Source organism: Hipposideros armiger, unplaced genomic scaffold (assembly GCF_001890085.2).
Source record: "Hipposideros armiger isolate ML-2016 unplaced genomic scaffold, ASM189008v1 scaffold_1460, whole genome shotgun sequence".
NCBI lineage: Eukaryota > Metazoa > Chordata > Mammalia > Chiroptera > Hipposideridae > Hipposideros > Hipposideros armiger.
Window position 1 is genome coordinate 40811 of NW_017732810.1, and position 13341 is coordinate 54151.

Genomic DNA, 13341 nt, shown 5'->3' on the forward strand with positions numbered 1-13341 from the left:
ATTTACCTAACAATGGCCCCAAAATACAAATGTAGTGATGTTGGCAATTCGAATATGCCAAAGAGAAGCTGTAAAATGCTTCCTTTAAATGAAAAGGTATGCATGTATAGGAAAAATCATAGTATGGAGACTGTTTGGTGCTATCTGTTGTTTCAGACACCCACTAGGAGTCTTGGAATGTATCCCCTGTGGATAAGGGGGAGACTGTATTCCACCACATTGCAAACCACTTCATACATATAATAGATACAACTGAAATAAAAATGTCATGAAAAAGCTTACTCTTCCTATATATAATAAAGGAAAAATGTGACAAAGTTAATATGAAGCATGACTTTGAGAAAATTTAAATCAAATCTTTTACACTAAACAACCCAAATCATTTATTATAGAATCATGGCACACTGGATTGATTTTCCTTCTCCCTAATGGATGGCAACCCACATTTCCAAACCACTGGCATACTTATGTGCCAAATACTAGATGCTGGGCATCTCATTTAACACCCACAAAGAGTATTTGAGGAAAATATTAATAGCTTTATTTTGCTGATGAAGAAATTAAAAACTCAGTCAGCATAAGTGACTTGAAGAAATCCTTTGCCTGATAAAAGCCCATTCTTGTTCCACTCTCAGCTTTGGTGGCAGGAATGCACACCTGCCTTGCTGGGGGAGGTAGGGTCTGGACCAAGTGTGTCGTGCAGCCTTTTAGCAGCAGCCTCTCCGAGTCTGTACTTTGGATGTTGGAGTGTTTCTGATGGAAGCACCACTCATCCACGCTGGAGCAAATACTCTGTAAAAGCTTCATCAATAGCTACTTTGGTTCGGTTTTTTTAATTGGCAAATCCATGACACTGCAGGCTGAATCTTGTCATTTCAAATGGAATACAGACGGACCCAGACTTAAAATAGTTCAACTAGGATTGTTCTACATTACAATGGTACAAAAGCGATAGGCATTCATTCAATAGAGTCCAGCTACACTAAGCTATGAGGTTCAGTAGGTTAGGTGTATTGAATGCATTTATGATTTATGATATTTTCAACTTACAAGAGGTTTATTGGGATGCAATCTCATCTCTAGTCCAGGAGCTTCTGTATTCCCAAAGTCAAGACCTGGCTTCCATTAGTCCTTTATTCCTCTGTGGAATTTGCTCTTCTAAGGGTCTGGCAGGAGCAGACACCCATCCCATCCAATGCATCTTGCACCTGAGGAGTGTGTAAAATAAACCGTCACTGGGGTACAATCTTTCTCAGATTTCAGCTTTTCATTCTGAAGCCATGCTTAAGGAGAGAAGCCAAAATTGTATCAGAGCCCCTTCCTTTCTTTCTCTATTCCCTTCAGAAATATCTATCTGGATCATGCTTTGTGTCCATTAATGTGCTAGGTCTAAAAAAGAAGGGTAAACGGAGAAAAATAACAGAACTCTGGTCCCTAACTAGATGACGAGCTAGTTCGGTGGCTCTCCAACTTTAGCTTGTCTAGGAACCACAGGAGGTTTGTTACAACATGGACTGTGGGCCACCCTCTGGAGTTTCCGACCCAGCAGTTGTGGAGTGGGCTGGAATTTTTTTTTCTAACAAGTTTCCAGGTGCCACTGCTGCTGTTGGTCCAGGATCCCACTCTGAGAACCACGGATCTAGTTAAAGAGTAAAATACCTCCAGACTGATGTGAAGCCTTGCTGGGGCTCTCTGGGCTGCTGGGGGGTAGAGAGGTCATTGTGGGCAAGGTCACTGCCCTGAAATGTGCGTGAAACGGCGATACAATGCCTCTTTGCCAAAGGCTTCTTCCCTTCCAGAAGTGGGATGCCAGTGATTGGCAGGTCCCGGAGTGCACCCCCAATCCTGCTGATGTACATCCCATCTGTTACAGCATATGTTCTGAAACCCATAGGCCTCCCACCAAGAGTTCGTTATTTACATACCACTAAGCCAGCAGCCGCCAACACCTCCCCATGGCCACAGCTCTGTCTCTGCGAGCAGTGCAAGTCTGACAGGTGCTACCCAGCCCCCTGGGGTCCTTCTCCTCCTGGCTCCGCCCCACTACCTGTGGACACCCTCAGAGACTTCTGCAGAGAGGCTCTGCTGGTCTTAGGATGCTCTCTGGAAACTTCCACTTCCACTTTTCTTTGTTTTTGTGACAACTCTTCGTTATAGTGAGAACTACACCCTGCGCAAAGTCAATTTTCTCTTTTAGTGTTGAACATTGAATGGAATGTCTTTGATCAAGTCACTTCTGCAAGGGCCTTCCGGGTAATTTGGATATGTGCAGGTCCCCATGGTGTCTGTCCCCAACAGCCAGGGCTCTGTGAGCTTCCCGAGGCAGAAGCATCCTGGAGCACTCGTGGAGGTGCCGCTGTGCACTTGGCGGCACTTGTATGTTTGGGGCACCGCTTGGCCGCCTCTTTCACCTTTGCTTGGATGGGTTTGCTGTAGTTAAGTCACATGAACACTATTATTGTCAACACAGTATCATTATTCAAATGGACAGAAAAAAAAATTGAACAAGAGGGGAGGACACCATTTCTTTTTCTGTTCAGCATTCCAATAAGACTGCCATGATTTGTCTGAAAGAGCACGCACACTGTTTATAAGCTGGCCTGTGTGCGTCTGGGCCCAACACACACACACTCATCCGAGGCAGGACTTCTCAGAGCTACTGAGAATCCCGATACCTCAGTGTACACCAGCCATTACTCTGAAATCTCCCAGGCCCAGCACCTTTCTGATGATTACTTTCCTCTGACTGGAGAAGTTAGAATGGGCTTTGTTAATAATTTTATAATTGAGGACATCACCTCGAAGGACATGTGAATCCCTGTAGTCATGCATTACCAGGTGGCTTTTGAAGAAGTGAATCCAGTGCTGTTCCTGAGACTGCAGTTGGCAGACCTACCGCTTTCTAGGTCCTGAACGTGGTGGAGAAGCTGAGTAAGCACTTTCTGTGAATGGTTCTGCCTCAGAACCTCGTGCTGAACTACGTGCACTGCAGCGCTCTGAGGATGGGGTGGGAGTGCAGGAAGTCGGGAGCTGCCTTTCGGGGAGAACAAGTTCCTCTTCCACTAAAAATAGAGTTTCACAAGTATCCTTCTGTCTACTTACATGTGTCCAAGCTGGAGGATCTTATCTGAGCCTGAGCCTCGGGGGGGAAAATGAAATTGGATACATACAGATGCAAATAGTTAAGGAACAAGGTCACGTTCACTGGGAGCAGCCTGAGGCATTTCAGAGCCATGGCTGCCCCGTTTTCCAGCCCTGGCTCTGGGGCCAGTAGGGGAGTGGACAAAGCTACGTCCACAAGGTTGAGAGGCTGGCATCTTTCACAACTGAGGGAACACTGGAAACAGAAGGTCTGTTCGGAGGTGAAAGGGCAACGCGGTACAGTGACCCTTCCTGGAATCTGGGCGTTCCTCCGTGTTCCCAGCAGAGCACAGCCGGGGCCAATGCTGACACCCAGCTCCGAGCCACCTGATTTATGCTGTTCCCCTCTGGGGAGCCCACAACTCAGCAGCCCGGAGCCTGCCAAACAGAATGGGCTGCACAGGGGCGGCAGGGCTGAGAGCCTCACAGGTGCTGTCCCTCAATTCACTCAGCCCTGGGTGATGCAGTGGGCAGAGCCTCTGGAGATATCGGAGGGCTAGGAGGAGGAGCGTGAGATATCAGCCAGCATGCCTGGTGTTTTTCCACATGTGTGAGATGTCCGCATGGAAACACTGCTGTTGTCATCATCATATCCAGAAACTGCATCTGTGGCTTTCCGTTACAAAGCCTCCTGCACACACTGCCTCATTCAATCCTCATAACACCGCAGCGGCAGGTGAGGCAACATGGCCCTGTTTTACAGATGACGGAAGCAGATGGAAAGGAAGGCCTCCTCTTCAGAACGCCATGCCCCTCACTCCACCACGGGATCTGTGTTTGTCTGCCCCCATCCTTTCTTTCCATGCTTTTATGTCTGCAAACCAAATAACATTTTAATCTGGAAGAACTATTATCAACACCCCTCTCCCATCACTTGCTTATCACATGCCCCAAACAAAAAGATTAGGGTCAGAGTTTTGCATTGTCATTTCAAAAGAAGATCCGCAAGTCATGATGGCACCCCTACCTTGCACCCCTGCTCCTGGCAGAGAGAGTGTTGGGCAGCTGAGGGCAGGCCACAAAAGGGCACATCCACTGTCCACATGGAACAGGCAGGAGGCCTGCTGCACTGTGCAGTGACCTGCCCTTCCTCAGGCAGTGGGAAGCCACACACACAGACTGAGAAGGCCAGACGCACTGCCCCTTGGCCAGTGTGATGACAGGGTACAGAGGAGCCCAGTGGAGACAGGCAGACGGCCCTGTGCCCCAGAGGAAAGTTTGCACAGAAAGGAGGGCCCACTCCAGCAAGGCACCTGTCCCCAAGTGGGAGCATTTGAACCAACCCCTAGAATGGAGTGGGAGGAGGTACTTGTTGTCTCCAGGTGCGCCGTCCTCGCCACACTGCTGTTGTGACACAGCCAACACTGGTCAGCAGGCAGGACTCTGCATGATTATCCCTCCTTCTCACGTGAGCAGCTCAGAACCCAAGAACGGTCTTCCTTAAAGTGACATCCCTGGGGCAACTGACCATCTAAAGTAGCTGTGCTTCATACACACACACACACACACACACACACACACTCATACACACACATGGATACAGATACACTATATATACACACACCACACACACACATCCACCCACCCACGCTACACACATATACACCCACATAAACACACATCACACACAAACACACTACATACATATACACACAAACACATCACACACAGACACACACTTATATACATACACCACACTACACACACCACACACAGAGACACACACATGCAAACACACAACACATACATCACACAGACACACCGTCACTAATGGAGAAGCCTTTCAACTGTGAGTTTCTGCTGCCATCTAGCGGTTCAACTGCGGAAGAAGCAGATGAAAGAATGAAACCACCTTAAGATCTTAAAATACGATCCTTGTATCCGAGAGTAACTCTTGTTTTTCAAGGGCCAGAGAGGTTCCAATTAGGGAAAGGAGACTTGTGTTATTTGATAAGGGACCCACAACCTTGATTTAGTAGAATCTACTTTCCAATCTTTTGAGCTCTGAAAGTTATATTTTGTGTGTGTGTGTGTGTGTGTGTGTGTCCATGTACACAAAATACCATGTGTGTTTTGTGTGTGCATGTGTGTGTGTGTCTGTGTGTCTGTGTCCATGTACACAAAATACCATGTGTGTTTTGTGTGTGCACGTATGTGTATATGTGCATGTGTGTGTGTGCGAGAGACCTGCATGTTTTGTGCGTACTTTGAGCGTGTGTGTATGTGGTTCCTGGAAAGGCATGCTTGTAGTAAGAATCCCAGCCAGAGGGGATACCCAGAAGTCATGGAGGGGTTTTGAGAGAAGGGCAAAGGGAGGAGGATGGACAGCTTCGAGCTGTAAATTCAGAATGAGGTACTGCCCACGATAGCTCATGAAATCACCTGGCTCAGGCTTCCAGATCCATCAGTTTGGAAACCCTGACCAATCAGTGTAGATAAAACTCTCTCAAAGGTCTGAGCATTCGTTCTCTAACTACTTTCAGCATGATCCTATTGCCCAGCCAAGGTTGGGGACCATGCTCACTTACATTGGGGTGAGCAAATTTTTTCTGTAAAGGGACAGATAATACCTATTTTCGACTTTGGGGGTCATATGGTCTCTGTTGCAACCCCTGAACTGCCCGTGGAGCCCAGAAGCAGCCGCAGGCACAGTCGTGAATGAACATGGCTGAATTCCAATGAACTGTATGGTCACTGAAACTTGAATTTCATTTATTTATTATTTGTCATGAAATACGATTCTTCTTTCAAAATATTTTTTATTCATTAAAAATAAACTCAAACCAGTCTAAACTCACAGGCCACGCACTAACAGGCTACAGTGGCTTTGGCCTGAGGGTTGTATTATAGTTTGCAAACCTCCAATTTCTCTCACTATCTCTGGGATAAAGTTCAATATCTACTGAAACATCATACTAGATTTTTAGTGTCCTGCCTGTAATATCATCAACAAGGTTATTGGCATTTTATTATCGATATTTTTATGTACCCACGTGATCCATTTTTTATTCTTGACAGCATATCTAACACCAGCTCTTTCTTTTTCCACCAAGGGGAACAGTGAAGCGAAGTTACAACTTAAACTTTCTTGGTGATCTAATCCGCAATTGGAAGCCATAGGCCATCCTTTAATCTAAGGTTTAGCAAAGGGATTAACATGACAATTTGGAGGTGGATTACTCATGTTCTTTTTTTCTTTTCCTTTCTTTTTTCTTTTGCAGTTGAGGATTGCTCCTTTGAAGACTTACGGATCATGAATGTTCCTGAGGCATATTTGTGAGGCTGTTTGCCTCTTAAATGAAGTCCACCGGTAATGTAACACTAATGTTTAGAAGTGTTTTCACATGGTTAGAGAGTAAGGCTACCAAAGGTGGGTAAATTAATGCTTGCTCAAGTTTGGGGTTAAAAACCATGTTCTTTTAGTTTTTTTCTCTACTATTAGAATGTTCTGTTTTGAGGGCTTTAGTCAACTTTTAATGATAATAGTTAATTGTACCTTTCATGTAACCAACTCAAAAATGTGGAAATAAGCAGATAGATTTTAAAATATTGTTTTCTTCTGAAATAAAGCTTCTCTGGAGGCTGCACTGTGTGGTGTCTGGGGTTGTCACAACTTCTTATTTTCTTCTAAAATAAAATCATAATTTATTTTAAGAAAAATAAATTTTTCTTAAACGTATTTTAAGAAAAAAAAATTTTTTTCTTAAGTTAAATTCTAATTTTTCTTAATTACAGGCACTTTTTTTGTCTTTTGTTTGTAATCCTTTGTTTAGTTAATTTGTGTGTCCTCATTAATCTTTGTTATAGGAAAAGGGATAATGTTTCCATTTTCAGGTGGAATTAGAGAACTTTGAGGAGCTACCAAGTAGTTTTGTGAGTCTGGCTGCATTTTTACCAGACGACCTCAGAGTTCCTTCCATCTCTAATATTTTAAAGTTTCACAGTTTTCTGAATGTGATACTGAATTCTTTCTAAAAGGAGATGGATCAAACTTTGTCTTAAATTTGCATTATTGTATTAACGGGAGGCATTTCCCTTCACGTAACTTTTCCTTTAATAGCACTGATTACATCAACATGTGCTGATATCATTGCAAACTAGATCGGAAAGGATCTTAGTGACTCTTCCACAACCCAGTCCTGAAGACATACCTCCATCTTTGAAGGTTCCATGTCATTTCCCAAGGGTCAAATGTCTGCTGGCCACCTATTATGGATTGAAATGTGCCCCCTTCCAATTCCTGTGTTGAAGCCCCAATCCCGATGTGACTATAATTGGAGATGGGGCCTCCAAGGAGGTAATTAAGGTTAATTGAGGACATAAAGCTGGAGTCTTAATCCAGTGAGACTGGTGGCCTTCTAACAAGAGAGACAAGATATGAGAGATTTCTCTTTCTCTCTCTGCGCACACAGAGAAGAAGCCATGTGAGCTCATAGAGAGAAGGTGGTTCTCTGCAAGCCAAGGAGAGAAGCCTCACCAGAAACTAAACCTGCCAGCACCGTGATCTTGGACTTTCCAGCCTCTGGAACTGTGAGAGAATAAATGTCTTTCGTTTAAGCCTCCCAGTCTGTGGTATTGTGTTATGGCAGCCATAGCACACCTCCAAACTGCTAGGTGTCTGAGTTTGCTCTAAAAAGAATTATTTCCTTCAAGAGCTGAATCCTAAGCAAAGCCCTTATGTATGTACTCTGTCTCCTTGGCAACACTTGTCATCTCTGCACAAAGGTAGGCTTGTCTGTTACTACTGCTGTCCTCTCCGGGCACCATGCCACCCTCCACAGGGTGGTGGAGTCACACTTCCATGCACATCAAAATTACTTGAGAAGTTCTGCCAAAAAACCAGATGCCTGGGGGATTTCATGTGGAGTTCTGGCTGGCACCCTGGCCTCTGAATGTCACCACGTGTCCCAGGGATTCTAGAAGCCTCTCTGGAGATTACACTGTGTAGTGCCTGGAGCTGTCGCAACTGCTGACTCCATTCAGGTGGTCTACAACCTGAGGTTTACAACAATATAAGAATCACATGGGTGAACTTTTAAGAAACAAAAGGCCCAGGCGCCCACCCTCAGAGATTTTGATTCTGAAAACGTGAAGTGGGCACAGTCAGGGTGTCTGTGATTGTCTGAGGTCCCCGGTGACTTGAGTGCACTGTTAGCACCCTGCATCCTGCCTGGGTAGTTCTCAACCCTAGTTGTACCACTTGTGCTTGCTGTGGTTGGGTGCATAATAGCCCCCAAAGATGACCCTATTCTAATTCCTGGAACCTGTGACTATATTACCCTACTTGGCAAAAGAGACTTTGCAGATACGATGAAGTTAAGGATCTTGAGATAGGGAGATGATCCTGGGTTACATGGTGGATCTGATATAATCACAAGGATTCTTATAAGAAAGAGGCAGGACAGTCAGAGTCAGAGAAGGAGATGTGACAACAGAATCAGAGTTCAGAGTGATGAAGGTCCATGAGCCCAGGAATGGGGGTAACCTCTAGAAAGCAAAGAAATGGATTCCTCCTTAGGACCTCCATAAAGAATGCAGTCCTGCTTGTACCTTAATTTTAACCCACTGGAACATCTGATTTCCAGAACTACACATATAAGATAATAGATCTGTGTTGCTTTAAACCACTAAGTTTATGATAATTTATTATAATGGCAAGGAAATTAACATACCTGTGATACCACCACTGTCCCTTTAAACCAGAACCTTCATCTCACATTCTTTGCTCCCTGCGTCCCCTTTTGAGGAACATCTTAAATTCTACCAACTACTTTGCATTAATACCAACTTAATTTCAATAGTATATAAAAACTTTGCTCCTATATATCTGTTTCTCCTCCAAACTTTATTCTGTTATTGTTACAGATTACTTCTATATACTGTGTTCTTATTAACATAGATTTATAACCATTGTCATATAGTGTTCATTTAAATCAGATAGAAAAAAGGAAGTTTCAAATAAAAAGTACATTTATGCTGCCTTTTATTTTTCCCTGTGTAGTTAGCTTTATCAGAAAAAGTATATACTTTTTCTTAGTATGCATTGGAGCTACTGCGCAGTTTCCTCCCATTTCAGCCTAATGTTCTCCCTTCAGTATCTATTTTAGAGAGGGTATGTTAGTGAACATTTTTGCAGGTTGTGCCTTATCTTAGTGTGCCTTAATTTTACAGGATAGTTTTGCTGGATATAAAATTCTCCTTTGATAGTTGGTTTTTTCCCCCCCTTTCAGCACTTTGAATATGTCATTCCACTGCTTTCTGACCTCCATTGTTTCAGGTGAGAAATGAGCCCTTAATTTTACTGAGGCTTCTTTGTACATGATGAGTAGTTTCTTTCAAGATTCTCTCTTTATCTTTGACTTTTGTTAGTTTGATTATGATGTGTCCTGGTGTGGATCTTTCAAGTTTATTCTATTGAGGTTCATGAGCTGCTTGCATGTGTAAATTAATGTTGTTCATCAAATTTGGGGAATTTTGACCATTATTTCTTTAAATATTATTTCTGCCTCTTTCTCTTTCTTCACTCCTTATGACTCCCATTATGTGTACATGGGTACACTTAAGAGTATCCCACAGATCTCTGAGGCTCTGTTTATTTTTTATTCTTTTTTCTTTCTTACACAATAGATAAGCTCAATTAACCTATTTTCAGGTATGCTGATTCTTTCTTCTGCCTTCTAATATATACTGTTAGAAACTCTTATAGTGGACTTTGTATTTTAGTACTGTACTTTTCAACTCCAGGTTTCTATTTGGCTTTTCTAATAATTTCTTTTTCTTAATGTTCTCTACCAGGTGGGACATCATTCTCATACTCTCCATCAGTTTTCTAGATATAGTTTCCTTTAGTTCTTTCCATACATTTAAAATAGATAATTTGAAGTTCTTCTCTAATAGGTTCAGTGTCTGGGCTTCCTCATGAACCATTTGTATCAACAACGTTTTGCCTTGTGTATGCGTCGTACTTTCTTGTTGTTTTTTTAACTCTCATACTTTTTTTTAACTAAAAATTGAACATCTTAGATGTTATTATGTGGCAACTTTTGGAAAAAGATTTGTCTCTCCCAGGATTTGTTGTTTCTGCTGTTTGCTGCTTTGTTGTTTGTTTAGTAATTTTTTTGAAATCATTATGTAAAATCTATATTCTTTGCAATGTTTGGTCACTTAATCTCTACTCAATTGGTTTTTTTTATCAACTAATGATTGGACAGAGATTCCCTTAAGTGTCTGGAGCCAACAAGTCTCCCAATCTTCTCCAAGGGGCTCTGTATGCAAGTTGGGAAATGTTTTCAAAGCTCAGCCAAATAGTTGGCAACTCTGCCTTAGCCTTCCCTCCCTACTGTCACAGAGCTCCAAGGTCATCCACCAGTAGGAGCTTAGGGCTTTTTCAGAAATGTGCAGAGCTTGCACACAACCCTATCTATGTTCATGAGCTTCTAGATTTCCAGAAATATCTCAAAGCTTTCTAAAGATCCTATGGACATCTCATTCTCTGGTTTTTATTTTTAAGCTTTTTGGCTAACCTATTGCTTATCCAATTATTTTCTACTGTGATAGGCAGCTGTAATATTCAACAATTACCTTTACTTAGTTTAGATAAACACTTCTGGGAAAAGGCTCCTGGTACTGGACAAGATCTGAGTCAAATATAATGAAGAGAAGCCTTGTGAGTGAAGTCTTTAAGGAAACTTCAGACAGGCCTCCATTCTGCCTCCTCCAGTGATGGCTAGGTTGATTGTTTTCACCATGATTACAGACTGAGGGTTTCCAAGGTCACTGAGGCACTGGGAGGGGGAGAAATGAAATGAAGCAAGTTAAAATGTCATACGGCTTGTTGTTTTTACCAGAATTTGATCATTTATTTTTTCCTTAAAATTGTATAAGCTTTTGGATAATTTTCAGAGTTCTGAAAAAAGTTGTATCTGACGATTTTTGCCCGTGGTCTCATTGCTTTCATGGAGGGAAGGACTTTCAGAGGTCCTTACTTGTCATTCTCCCTGACATTAGTAAGTGAAGTTAATTTTAATACTATATTTTATATAACCCAGTATATCCAGACTATTTTTATTTCAACATATAATCAATATAAAAATTAAAATATTTTATATGACGTTCTTCATATTTTATATGAAGTTGTCAAAATTCAGTGTGTGTTTTACACTAACAAGGCATCTCACTTTGGACTAGAACATTTCAAATACTCAATAGCCACATGTGGCTTATGGCACTGTATTGAACAACACAGATGTAAGTCATAGTCCTAAATGTGATGTTTAATACATTCTATTCTGCTTGATCAATATTGAATATAATGTAGAGAATGATCAGTTTATTAGGTAACAGGTGATCACATCATATAAGTGGTCAACGGCAGAATATTCCAAAGGCAGTCTGTATGGAGGTTGTAAAGTGTGTGTTTTTAACATACTTCTTTGATCTGGAAATGGAAAAAGGAAGCAGAACATAAAATTAAAACCAATCACCCCCAGTAAAATATTAGGACTAGTGTGGTAAATTAGATTATTTTCAGAAATATTCAGTCCTTCCCCTTCCCCTCCAAAGGAGGGGTATACCTGGTCCGTTGATGTTGGCTTGGTCACGCTAACTTGGATGTTAGCATTTATGACGCAAGAAGGGGCTTGAAAAGTATTTTCCCAGTTGTGCTCCCAGGCTTGGCATTGCCTGCTGGTCCAGGAGTTGGAGGTGACACATGGTGCAGAGCTACCCCCGCCAGCTCACCCAGCCTATGTTAATTTACTCAAGTTCATGCTCAAGTGCATGAGATATCAATACATATTATATATGTATGTAAAGTTGCTACTGCAACTTTACATTTGTCTGTTACGCAGCATTATTTTTGCAATAGCTAACTGATATAACTGCCAGTTGAAGAGCAGTAAATCGAAGTATATTCTGGAACAATATTGTAAGTCATTGAGCAAACAAGTAAGTGTATTAGTCAGCTTTTGCTGCATCAGTACACAGCGCCCTTTCTCAGTGACTTAAAACAGCCAGCATTTCTTTATTGCTCACTTCTGGGTGTGCAGGTAGGCTGTGGCAGTTCTCCTGTAGGCTGCAGGTAGGCAGAGATCTGATTTCTGTGTATTCCTGGCTGAAGGAAGAGCCACTACTTGGAACATATGGTTCCCATGTAGACAGTAGGAGCACAGAGTGAGCCAAAAGAAACAAATGTGTTTGTGCATTTGCCCAAACAGGCACATCTATCGCCACTCATATTCCAGTAAGCCATAGCAAGTTACTCAGACAATCACTGTGGGACAAGGGTGCATCTCTTCCTGGGGCAGGAGCTGGGGCTGGGGTGTGGTGAAGGAAATAAAAATTTCCTGAGCAGCTGTACAACCTCCCACCAAAAGTCATATAGCTATTTAGTTAGCAACTTTTCATAAACAGTTTGATTACCCTAAAGTATACATCATTATACACACTACTTAATAATAATAATAACAATAATAATAAATTTAATATTTAACGCTATTTCTTAGGAGCTTCACTGAGGTCCATTTAGTCTCAGAAATTCTCTCCAGGGTGAACTGCATTTGCAGGAAAATAAAAAGAGTGAAAGTCATGGTCACACAGTAAGAGCTGGGAACAAGTAGAAGGAATCATCATCCTTTTCCATATGCTTAGTTCATCTAAGTGAACAGTTTGCTTTCTGATTTACAACTGGAACATGTGGTCAGGGCAAACTGTATGTCACGCTGGCTCCTGAAAGCTACTGTCCTCTTACCGTGTCTGATGACTCTCCTTTGCAGGTTCCTGGAAGAATGATATCAGCTGTGCTGCTTCACAGAGTGACTAGCACCGGGCCAGCCCTGACACAGCCCAGCAGTCTCCTTCACTCTTTGGCAAGAGCAGCTGCTGAAGAGAAGCCAGCAGCCCAGCAGCCTCACCTGCCATGCGCCTACCCCAGGGAGCCCACGGAAGAGCGCAGCAGAACGACTGGGGAGAAGAAGAGTGACTCAGGGGTGTAGGAGAGAAACAGTGAGCAATGATTGCTATGCGCCCCNCCCACGGAAGAGCGCAGCAGAACGACTGGGGAGAAGAAGAGTGACTCAGGGGTGTAGGAGAGAAACAGTGAGCAATGATTGCTATGCGCCCCCCCCCCCGAATGTGAAACCACACTGGCTCTTCCCACAAATGTGAGTCAGTGTTTCATCCAGCCTACCTCTTTACTGTGTG

General features: G+C 42.8%; 1 long non-coding RNA gene across 1 annotated transcript; it reads right to left on the reverse strand.

The window, feature by feature from the left end:
* Nucleotides 1-500: 500 nt before the first annotated feature.
* LOC109377581 (uncharacterized) lies at nucleotides 501-13116 on the reverse strand. Its single transcript, XR_002122900.1, has 3 exons — nucleotides 12890-13116; nucleotides 10723-10925; nucleotides 501-3955 (listed from the first exon to the last, which is right to left on the reverse strand). It is a non-coding gene; the product is annotated as an uncharacterized LOC109377581 (long non-coding RNA).
* Between the last annotated feature and the right edge of the window lie 225 nt (nucleotides 13117-13341).